The 12,679-nt window shown below is 42.8% G+C and overlaps 1 pseudogene; it reads left to right on the plus strand.

The window, feature by feature from the left end:
* The first annotated feature begins 3,750 nt into the window (after window positions 1–3,750).
* LOC103655328 (uncharacterized) lies at window positions 3,751–7,527 on the plus strand (annotated as a pseudogene).
* Window positions 7,528–12,679: the final 5,152 nt, after the last annotated feature.

Raw genomic sequence — 12,679 nt, forward strand, 5'->3', positions numbered from 1 at the left:
GACTATATCAAAAGTACTCAACAAACACGTTAGTCTCAAAGGAGTCAAGTTGTAGCACATCCTCCCCCTAAACATGTGCATCATTTGCATAAGGACTTGTGAGGTCTGGGATGACTTGTACAACTTGAGCACTAAAAATAAGCATGTAAAGACATTAATGCTTAAAATAACATGATCAAAGGCATAAACACATGTATGCTATAGATCAATCCAAGTTACGTGAATCTAAGACATTTAGCTCACTACGCAACCTGCAAAACCTTTTCTCATCTAAAGGCTTGGTGAAGATATCGGCTAGCTGGTTCTCGGTGCTAATATGGTAAATATCGATATTTCCCCTTTGCTGGTGGTCTTTCAAAAAGTGATGCCGGATGTCTATGTGCTTAGTGCGGCTGTGTTCAATAGGATTATCCGCCAAGCGGATTGCACTCTCATTATCACATAGGAGTGGGACTTTGCTAAGATTGTAGCTAAAGTCCTGGAGGGTTTGCCTCATCCAAAATAGTTGCGCGCAACACTGTCCTGTGGCAACATACTCGGCTTCAGCGGTGGATAGGGAAACATAAGTTTGTTTCTTAGAGCTCCAGACACTAGGGACCTTCCCAAAAATTGACAAGTCCCTGATGTGCTCTTCCTATCAACCTTGCACCCGGCATAGTCGGAATCTGAGTATCCGATTATGTCAAAGGTAGACCCCTTTGGATACTAGATTTCGAAGCAAGGCGTAGAAACCAAATATCTAAGAATTTGCTTAACAGCCACAAGGTGACATTCCTTGGGTCAGATTGAAATCTAGCACACATGCATACGCTTAGAATAATATCCGGTCTACTAGCACAAAGATAAAGCAAAGAACTTATCATAGACCGGTATGCCTTTTGATCAACGGACTTACCTCATTTGTTGAGGTCCAAGTGCCCATCCGTTCCCATTGGTGTCTTTGCGGGCTTTGCATCCTTTATCCCAAACCTCTTGAGCAACTATTGGGTGTACTTCGTTTGAGAGATGAAGGTCCCTTTTTGAGTTGCTTCACTTGGAATCCAAGGAAGTAGTTCAACTCGCCCATCATAGACATCTCGAATTTTTGCATCATCACCTTGCTAACTCTTCATAAGACTTTTGATTAGTAGAACCAAATATTATGTCATCGACATATATTTGGCATACAAATAGATCACCATTACAAGTCTTAGTAAAGAGAGTAGGATCAGCTTTCCCAACCTTGATAGCATTAGAAATAAGGAAATCTCTAAGGCATTCATACCATGCTCTTGGGGCTTGCTTAAGTCCATAGAGCGCCTTAGAGAGCCTGTAGACGTGGTCGGGATACCTGTCATCCTCGAAGCCAGGGGGTTGTTCCACATACACTTCCTCCTTGATTGGTCCATTAAGGAAGGCGCTCTTCACGTCCATTTGAAACAACTTAAAAGAATGGTGAGCAACATAGGCTAATAATATGCGTATTGATTCAAGCCTAGCTACAGGAGCAAAAGGCTCCTCAAAATCCAAACCTGCGACTTGGGCATAACCTTTTGCCACAAGTCGAGCCTTGTTTCTTGTCATCACCCCATGCTCATCTTGCTTGTTGCGGAACACCCACTTGGTTCCCACAACATTTTGTTTCGAACGTGGCACCAGGCTCAAAACTTCATTTCTCTTGAAGTTGTTGAGCTCTTCCTGCATGCCAGCACCAGTCCGGATCCTGCATGGCTTCTTCTACCCTGAAAGGCTCAATAGAAGAAAGAAACGAGTAATGCTCACAAAAGTTAGCTAAACGTGAGCGAGTGGTTACTCCCTTGTTGATATCACCCAGAATCTGATCCACTAGATGATTTCTTTGAATTGTCGCCCGGACTTGAGTTGGATGAGCTTGTGGTGCTTCTTCCTTCTTATCTTGTTCTCCATGTGCTCCCCCTTGATCCAAGCCTTCATCTTGAGGTACCTGTTCCTCATCTTGAGTTGGGGGATGCGCCAATGTAGAGGAAGAAGGTTGATCTTGCTCTTGATGTTCATGCGGTCGCACATCACATATCGCCATTGTTCCCATTGCAGCCATCAGAACCTCATCCTCATCTACATCATCAAGATCAACTTGCTCTCTAGGAGAGCCATTAGTCTCATCAAATACAATATCGCTAGAGACTTCAACTAAACCCGATGATTTGTTGAAGACCCTATACGCCTTTGTATTTGAATCATAACCAAGCAAAAACCCTTCTATAGCTTTGGGAGCAAATTTCGAATATCTAGCTTTCTTTACCAAGATGTAGCATTTGCTCCCAAATACACGAAAGTAGGAAACATTTGTCACACCCGGGTTTTAGGGGTTCAAAACCCGAGCGCGAAATAAACACCAGGTGTGCTAGGACCAAGTCTCACACATATGATGAATAGTGGTACAGAAACAAATGTCACATCTTTACTATATAATAGGAGTTCTGTACAAAATAAATAAATAATTACATCATAAGGAGACAATGATCCAGCAACCCAAAGTTGACTGGGAGACGACGGCCTAGACCTCTCATGAACTCATCACAGCATCCTCCAAGCGCCTTGTCTTGCGGTACGTGTTCTTGACTTGGGGGTGTGAGACAGCAAGAGTGAGCTCACATACGTTCATTATGACGGAACCTCCCAAGGTATTAGGCCCACCTACAGTTGTTCTTGTCCTACGGACCATGGACAACCCTATAGATGCACTTAATCATTCGACAAGTTCGGTAACTGTATCATCCTCAATTCGCCCAAGAGCGCTTCACCCGTCACGCAGATATTACATCACATCGGAGGAAAGAATAAGCGGAAGCAAATTACAATAACTTAATTTACATTCATAGAGAGAGGGTATTGTTATTACAGTACTAGGGTATTATGAGTGCTTAAAATATTATTATTACAGACCCGGGAGGCAAAAACACCCTCCCGCACAAAAGAGTATTCACTACAAGAAACTAATAAATGTTCGTGGGTTAATTTAAAACGTGGGTACCGACGTTCTTAATTGAGTTATGTTCGTGGGTTAATTTAAGAACGTGGGTACCAACGTTCTTATATTAAATTCGTGGGCTCGTGATAAAACCGTCGAACTTATCATATTAGGAACGTGGGTACCCACGTTCTTAACTTAAATTCGTGGGCCACGTGGACACCATCGAACTTAACCCAAAAACCTAAATCCCTCTCACCCCGCGCGTCTGTCTTCTTTTCCCTCTATCTACCGCACGCGCGCCCGCTGCTACCTGCCTCACTGCCAGCCCGCCGCTACCTGCCCGTCGCCCCACCGCGTGCCTGGGCAGGGTGGTACCGCGCGGTGCTCGCCATCAAGCGCCGCTGCGGCGAGCACCTCGACCCGCCGCCGAGGAACCCTTTTCTTGGCGTGCCCAAGTCCTTCCCCAGCGTCAAGCCGGAGTTCCGCGACGCACGCGCGCCCGTCTCCTCATCGTTCGAGCCTCTTCTCCGCCGCCGCGGGCCTCTAGAGCCAGACCATCGCGCGGTCGTCCTTCTTAACAAGGCAGACCTAGCGGACCCGTCCGAAACCGAGTTAACTAGGTCCCTCCTCCTCAGCCCTGCGTTGTCTGTGCGCTGCGCACTGGGTGGGGAGAGTTGATGGCTGCTTCTGGATCTCGGTGCCCGAGGGTGCTCGTGCTGCTGCAGGGGTGGGTGGCGTACATCAAGAAGCAGAGGAGCTGCCCTTGCGTCGCGGTAAACTCGCACAGCAGGGAAAGCATCAAGGAGATAGGCCAGGCCATGGCCAGTAGTGCTGTTTCTGGTGGTTTCGCAATCGTGTAGGTGATTCTGGGATCTGCTATACTTGGAGATGATGCATGTCTAATACGGCCGTTCCCCCCTGAAATCTATCTACCATGTAGGTGCTGAAAGTCGTGCAAGCAAGAATAAGGGAGATCAAGCATGGCGACAACAATTGCACGGGAACTGCCCTCCTAGTCGGAATCCCAAACGTTGGGAAATCGGCCATTGTTAATGCGATGCATCAAATTGGGAGGATTGCGGCAGCAGGTGATGTGCGCTGGTCATTTGTTGCTGCTCTGCTATTTGTGCTTGCGTCTATTTTGGTTGGCTTCTTATATATTTTCAAATCGCAATGGTCGTTGTCTTTCTAGAGAAGGGGAAGCTCAAGCATGCGATTGTGAGCAGCCATCCTGGAGAAACCAGAGACATACATGGATACTTGTTTTCCCCAGTAAGTATTTATTCCTTGATTTTATTAGTATGGTGAAGGGAAATGAATACAGGTAATTTACTCCATATTTCTTGTAAACTTGCTTTTGCTTTGGGCTAAAAGGCTTCATTCTTGTTATTACTATGTTCTTCACTTCCTACTTTTGTCAAGTATTATGAAAGCAACCTCTTTAAATGTTTCATTTTTCAATCTTTTCAAGGTTAGGGAGCTTTTCTCCGTCATGTCACTTTTGAAGAGCCCCATGGGGTTGATGGTTGGTTTTATGGTCTTAATGGTCTTTGTGATGCCCAAGATGATGGAGAACATACGTATTCCAGAGTGTTACTTTGGACATATGAACAATAAAATATGCAGATACACATAGAAGTGACACAATTACCTGAAATGACAACTGATTACAGTAGTAGAACGTTTCAATTTTTTATATTAGTTCAAATGCTGGATTTACAGTCAGGTGTGACTGAATGCAATGATTACTAAAACATTTCAGTATCATTCAGATTCATTTTCCTTCGCACTACCTTCAGATTATAATTCATAAGGAGACAATCTATGGAGAACGAAATTTTACCTTTTACGCCTCTTTGTAGGAAAAAATGAGAACAAAAGCTAGTGTTCACTCTGTTCACTACTCGATGATGACAATGTGGCTTCGATAAACTTTTCTGTGTAGTATTACAGGTGCTTGATTCTCAATGGCTTGCAAGGCGAGCTAGTTATATGGAATTCGATGTGAGCATTCTTCATTAGGACAAACAGTTTATGCACGGTAATGGTTTCCCATGTCATTATCTACTTTGAGTTGATTAATTTATGTCCATATTATTAGGAGGTTAAGTCCACACAGGTCCAATTAGAGCAAGATCTTACTATCTTAGTATCGGATGTATTTCTCGCATTCAAGTTAGCGCTGTTTGTACTTCACACGAAAAGAGATACATTACATTTTAGGTTTCAATATTTTGCCTTAAATTTATTGTCCATTCTTTCACTGGATTTTCAAGACGTGGCATTATGTATGTTCATGTATGACGCCCTTAAGAAGTAAACGATTGTCTGCAACTCCTGACATCAAGATATGATGCTGGTGTATTTTGGTCGGTCGTGGAGACGTGGACGCGTCGGCGGCGGAGGCCTAGGACGAAGCCCCACCGTCGATGTCGCTGCTCTGACTGGCCACCAGGTTTCGCGTCCTGCTACTCAAGCGGTGGAAGACCAATTAAGGCCCCAGCGGCGGACGGGGCTGGGCACGTTCAGGTGCCAAGGTCGTTGCTGGCGGTGGTGAGCAGAATTGAAGCATGTTATGGACTGACATGGTGGTGAGATGAGAGGAAGCGCGGATGGCTGGAGCCGTACAAATCAAATCGGACGAGATGGCGGTGGAGATGGTTGGAGCTGTACAAATCAAATCAGACGGTGTAGGTAGTTCATTTCATTTAGTTTATAACATTTTAGTTCTTGCAAAAAGATCATTTGCAATATTGTTGGTGTTCATAATCAACATAGTGGTCTCCAAATGTTTGAATGACGCCTATCTCTATAAAATAGAGAATTATTCTCAACTGTTAATATTTTCAGATCATTTAATTTTTATTATTAATTTTTGTTGATTGCTGATGTTAATAACCTCTTTCGTATTCTCCAGTTCCTCTGCAAACAAACATATGGTTACTGATGGACTAGTTGTATCATTGTAATCATCATCTGGGTTTCAGCAGGGTGGTTGGTCTAGGACACCTGGTCAGTTGTCGATGGCTGACATTGTGAAAATGGGTCGCTCTCAGGGAAAGGCTTCTAGCAAACCTATGGTCACAGCTGAAAGAGGTTATGCTGGACAGTACCCATCTTTGCCAAGCACAAACCAGAACCTCAAACAATCTGGAAGCATGGTTTCCCCAGCAGAGCTTGACAAGGGGTTACAACCTACCGACAATTTGGTTCAGGTTAAGAATCATGGTCATTTTACCGCTGATAGCAAGCTCCCATATGGTACTGATTGGTCTCCACAAGACGACCCAACATCTGAGAGACACTCGGAAATTCACACCTGGAGTTGGATGAAAACAACACCTTTGCATTGAGATCAACACCTGCCTCTGAGAGACACTTTGAACCTAGTGACAGTATTCCTGAATACAATGATGGAATATTGAACAACTCAAGTTCATATCAGCCTCATAATTACTCTTACACAGAACAAGAAGGTAAGTGTAGAACTAGTGTGAATCTGCTAGTTGTTGGTTAACCGTAGGTTGACGATTCTTCTATAAACATCCATTTAATTTTCTGTATAGTAGCTATCGAATAACCACCATCTTAGGCAGTTGCTAGTCTTAGTCAGAATCAACAATAAACTATGGACTGTCATGTTATTCTTTGCTTTCCATAAAAAATGGAGAGGTATTATTTTGCTTCTAGTGTTGTTGGCCTTGTCAAATTATTCATCCACTTTAGCATCCTATGCATCACTTCACATGTACTTTGCATTGGATATTTATGGATCGGGTTGCGTTCTGATAGCTTGATCTTGTTTCTAATTTTGTACAAAATTGTTGGCATGGTCCACAATGATCTGATTCCTTTGGTAACTGTTGTTTATCTGCAGTCGAGGATTCCAGTGCTGATGTATCAGCAGCAGCAGAAAATTTCCAGAGTTTAAGCCTACATAATGATGAGTTAACTGCAAAAAAGACTGCTGAAGATAACCCTACAGTGATAATTCCTGATCATTTCCAAGTTACCAATACAGAATGTGTTAGTTTGGCAGTTTTGGATCTGGTGCATTTTCTGGGCTACTCCCACAAAAGACCACTGATAGCAATGTGGAATTCCTTGTTCGAGAGGATTCTGCAACAGTAGATCCAATAGATGCCAGGTGAAGCATTTTACTTTTTTGTGGCACTTTCCTTGCCCCTTTCTGCCGGGAATGTTGACATCGTGGAATTGTCTGTTGCAGGAATCAAGATTACTATGAAAGTGGTGCAGTAACTTCACCAGCAGAAGAAAATCTTGAGGCCGTGCTAGGAACTAACATGGAGAATGTTGATGCACCTTCTATTTCACAAGCTAATGAGCTCAGTCAGGACGTACTTGATCCTTCTATACTTAAATATGATGAGCCGTCAGTTTCAAGTCATGCTTATTCGAACATGAACACTCCACAACCTAGCACAATAGAGGACCCACAAGGAAACAACCAAGCACATACTCTTTCCCATTTGTCTAACATGATGGTATGCTGTCTTTTCTTTCTGTATTTTTTTCTACACATCCTTGGTAACTGATCTTTTGTTGCCATCGACATTTGTGTCTAGCTGGTGTAATTCCTCTTTAATCATTGTTCACTCCAAACACATAGTTGGTGCTGTCTAGACCTGATAGGTGGGTTTCTTTAAGCATTAGGAACATTTTGAAGCATTAGGAACCTGATAGGTGGTGCTGTCTACACTTGCATGTTCAATTTTAATTATGCAGTGAAGTAAATCATGTTTTCTGTAAACGTGTTATATAGAAAAGTCATAGCTAACTCCTTTATCTTGCTTGTGCTAAAATTTCATGACCATTGGTCTAGTAGTTTAAAAGTTATGATTTTTCAAAGTCCAATCTCAGAATCTGCCCAGATTCTGTACTGATTTCGAAAATAACCTTGTTTGCCCATGTTAAACTTAGAATCCGCTCTTAGTAATTATAGGAGAATTGTAGTACTTTTCTTAAGATTTCCAACAAATTTTGGAGCACCCTTTTTGGTGGTCTAGAAGTCAAGTTATGGCTGTTTGAAATGTGATGTTTGAATCTGTCAAAAGTCTGGACAACAATGTTTGTTTGTATTAACTGACTTTGATACACATTGAATCACCTTGAGATTATTATAAATGAGTTGTAGACAATTTTATTATCTTTCTAAAAAGTCTAGGATCACTTGATTTGGATGCCTGAGACTCTAGTTATAGATTTTTGAAGTGAGTAGTTTAATTTTGTCCAAATCTGGACAGAATTTACGTTTAGCACTATTTTTAAAGTGGGAGGCCAACATCCTCCCGCGATGGACTTCACTGCTGGAGCTCATCCTTGGGTACCACCTTTGAACAGAAACAACAAAAGTCTGTCGTTTCCTCACCTACAACAACATGAGTTCGAAAACCCTGAGTACGGAGTGTACTTTCACAAGTCTTACCCGACAAAAGAAAAGACTCTCAAGGATATGCTGGCTTGAGGGAGTCAAGGTAAGGCTTAATCAAGAATCAAGACTCTGTTTGCAAAAATGCTTACTATCAGTGGATCCTTAAAAATCCAATTTTATTATCAAGTTGAGTCATTACCTGCAACTAGAGTTCTTTCTACCCTAGTTCAAGCACTTGGCCTATACTAGCCGTCTTTTATCACCCCTTTCAGTTCACTGGAATGCTACGTTTAAGTCAGTGACCAAGTCTTCATGTCTGAGAAGTAACGGCGATCCGAATCGATTAATACCCAGCTGGAGATCTCTGATCACACGACATATGTAGCACTTAACCCTTGCATATGTCAACTCGCCACCGGGTTTCTTAAGACCAGACCGGGTTCACACCAACCGAGAGCACAGATACACCACCGTCCAGCCTCTTGCCATGGAGGGTACATGCTACTCTCGCCATCTCTCCACTCCCATTGCGTGTTGGCCTTTCTGGTATTAGTCTGCCTGAGGCAAAGCTTACCCATGATGAGGCATGTGACCAGTTTAAAGGTCCTCGATCATCAAGCCTACATCGACATGGTCCTTAATCGACTCAGATGGAGACACTACACTGATACTCTCTTCTCGTGCAAGTCACCCGCCCGGTCTCAAATTTATCATTTAAAATCCCAAAGTTTGGTACCTGGCAGAGGTACATCTTGTCCAATGTTGAACCCATCACGGCCATGATGGATCCACCATCAAGTTTCATTTTTGAAAACATCCCATTCCATCTGAAGCATCATCTTTTGTTAAAAACAAAACAGTTTTGTTTTTCTAAAGCAAGAATAAGTATCAGAAAACCTTTTAATAAAACAGGTAATCAAGGAATGGTAAACAGTTCTAAGGAAGGGAATGCAGCAATTAGTTTAGCACTCAACTCCTATCACTTATAGTGTGTTTGGTTTGAGGAATAAAATGATCCATCTTCTTCTCACTCCTCACTTTTTTATTTGGTTTGTGGAATAGAATGGATTGATCCATCACCACCCCATTCCTCATAAGCTAATAATTAGTATATACATGAGGAGTGGGTTGATTCCACCAAAATTAATAGAATGAACTTATGATGCATCACCTCATGAAGCATAGAGTGACTCCACAAACCAAACACACCATTAATGCATCAGTCAAGTGATAAATAGTTTAAAATCACAAGGAAAGGGTAAATGCACCAGGGCTTGACTTGTGTTGTAGGGGAGTCGGGATCTGTTCCACAGATATCAAAATAAAAGCAGTTCCTGGCAGGTGGATTTTCAGCTGGTGGTGCAGTCTCTTCTTCTTCAACACTTACTTCTTCTTCGTTTTCTATACATAGCCATACATATACAAGAATGCTCATGTGATGCTATGAATATGCAATTGTAAAAGAGATTCTTCAAGTTGTATCTTGAATACAACTTTCCTTCACGGTACTCTTAAGTAACTAGGATTTTCTGAATAACACCCTAGTGAGGTTAGGCAATACTATTTCAAGAAGCTAGGGTTTTGGGGTTTTGGGGTCAAACAATGTCCAAAGCATACCAAACGTTACTCAAAGGCTCTAATTATTATATTAAGTTGTCCCAAAAAGTTTTATGATTTTTGGAGTTATTTAGTAATTTCTGAAATTCCAAAAGTATAGATTTTGGCCTTCTTAAATACTACATAATTGCTGGTTTGGACTAAAAATCTTGGAACTATTTTTATTAATTACTAGAGGAATTTAGGAGTCTAGTAAAATTGGTCTCATATTTTTACCATTTTTTAGAATTTTCTATAAATTCCCTAAGCCTGGTAGAAAAAGAAAAAGAGAAAGAATGAATAGTAACAGGCTGAAACCAGCCCAAACCGGCCCATGAACAGGGAAACGTGCCCGCGGTGTCCTCTTTGCACAGAGGCCCCTGGCCATTTGAAAAACCCGTAAAGAATCCTTTCAACTATTCTCTTGGGTCTCTGACGTTTGCACTAAAGCCCTCGGAGTTCTATTCCTTTACAAACCCAGGTCCCCGACGGCGAACGGCGGTGAGCGCGCCCTCCGGCAAACCTGTACTGGCTGGGATGCGCAGAGACTGACGCCCAAACACGGCCGACACCTATTTCTATCCTTGGTGACTCTAATCCGACCCTCGATTGCACAAATCCAGCCCAGAGTCCTTCTGCCCACGACGACGGCAAAACCCGAGGGGAAATCGATGTGTTCTTGGTGATTTAGGGCGGTCTAGTTCAATCAAATAGGTCTACGAGTAGCAGGATGCTTAATGAAGGCTAGAACATCAAGCAAGGATGCTTGAACTAACCTGCAGAGAGCTGGCCACGGCGAGGTTTTTACGGTGGCACGGAAATCCAATTTAGGGGAAACCTGAATTAAGGCGCTATGGTGGACAATCAGGCGCGAGAGTGGGTGCTCTGTGTTTGTGATGAGAAGGAGAAGCAAGGGAGGTGCTCAATTTATAGAAGTCGGCCACGGTTATTCCAAATTTGGGAGGAAAGTGGAGCACGGCTGTGACAAGACATTGCACTGGCAGCCCCGCCGTGGCGCCAGCCGGTGCAATGGCTTCGGATATGGCAAGCCTGAGCATGCCACAGTTACTACTACATGGTAAAGAGGTACGGCATGGCGTAATTGAGGTCGCCGGAGTACCACGACGACACCGGCGGTCCGGCCACGTCGCACGGCTACAGGCGCAGTTGATAAGCTTCACCCCGCGACCAAATCCACTTCACCACGAGAACTTTTACTCCCCCTACCAATTTCCACTGCGTGGTAAGCACGAATCACGGTGATCGGCGCGAATCCGGGCGCCGGATCACCGGCAGCGAAGGGCGATGAATCTGGAGATCTTTTTCAGCTATTGTACAATGGGAACTTCATTCAGAGTGCCTGACCGAGCACAATTGGGGGCGATTTGCTCCAAAATTTGTGTGGCATCTTGATCACCCATCTGTATCAAAGTTGTTGATCTACAATCCATCTTTAATTTTGTTATAGCATCCCTAGTCAAATTCTCATTGGATCTTGCTCAAATTTGATCCCAAAGTTTGGCCAATGTCACTGGTGGCCATATTTCAGTTAAAGAGCTGTTTGTCAGCCTGACTTTAAGTCCTTTTATCTTCAATTTACATACAATACCAATGCTTAGTCACTTAATAAAACTTGTACGCCTAACATAGCTCTACAAGTTTGCTATATTGGCTTAGGGCAAAATCCTTGTAGATTTAGAGATATATTGCTCCAAAGTTGACCCTATTGGACTGAAATTCGGACTTAACCTTATAAAGCTCATGGGGTACTTTTTGCAAAGAAGTCCAAATTCCTCCACATTACTTGAAAATTCTCCAATGTGAAAGTTATTTGGTTTGTGATGTTTTATCACTTTGATATTTGCTCTTTAGTCCAAAAGTGTCTAGAATTTACATTTAACCCCCTAGGGTTCCAATTAGGGTTTTCTAGGGTTTCTTTTTGAGTTTTGGGGACTTTAGGGTTTTTGTGCCACTAAAGTTCATCAAATGTGATACCTTGTGAACATTTCTCATGTCTTATGAGGGTTTTACTCATTTAAGCTTCACTTTCACCTATAAGCCCTAATTCAGGGTTAAGTACTCTACCCTAGGGTTAATCACACATTAAGTCACCTCATCACAACTTCTTTAAAATTTTTACCTAGTGAATGCATTCTAGGTGCGACAAACAACATGAATGTCAATGCACATGATGTCATGCTCAAGTTTTAGTGACAGTAACACCAGGGGTGTTACATTCATCGCTCAACAAGTTGTGGGGAATAATGTGCATGATCTCGCCAAAGGTGGGAGCTCACGTGAAGTGTAAGGCTCACCAAAGGAGATGGTTGAAGCTGAGCATTGCTTTTAAAGTTGGTCAAAATTTTATTAGCAATTACTAAGTATAAGTAAATACCAACACAATTAAGTAGTAGAACAAAAGTAATAACAACACCTGCGATGCAATGCATATGACAAATTGAATTTAGTTCTATAAATTAATCATGTGAGGGTCCAAGCTGCTCATGACCGTGAGCACGGCTGATATACCAGTTTTACACTCTGTAGAGGTTGCACATCTTTACCCACAAGTCATGTTACCCATCTGCCACGGGGTTGTACGGGCCCCATACACCTCTACCAAGAAAGAGAGGCAGGGTAACACTACAAGGCCTTTACAAAGTTCCACTAGCTTCAGAAAACCCGCTACAGTTTATAGGAAGCTCCAATGCAGGGACACCTCGCCTGACCACCATCGCAGCAAAATCAACCCAAGGGCC

The sequence above is a fragment of the Zea mays genome, chromosome 4, assembly GCF_902167145.1.
Source record: "Zea mays cultivar B73 chromosome 4, Zm-B73-REFERENCE-NAM-5.0, whole genome shotgun sequence".
NCBI classification, from domain to species: domain Eukaryota; kingdom Viridiplantae; phylum Streptophyta; class Magnoliopsida; order Poales; family Poaceae; genus Zea; species Zea mays.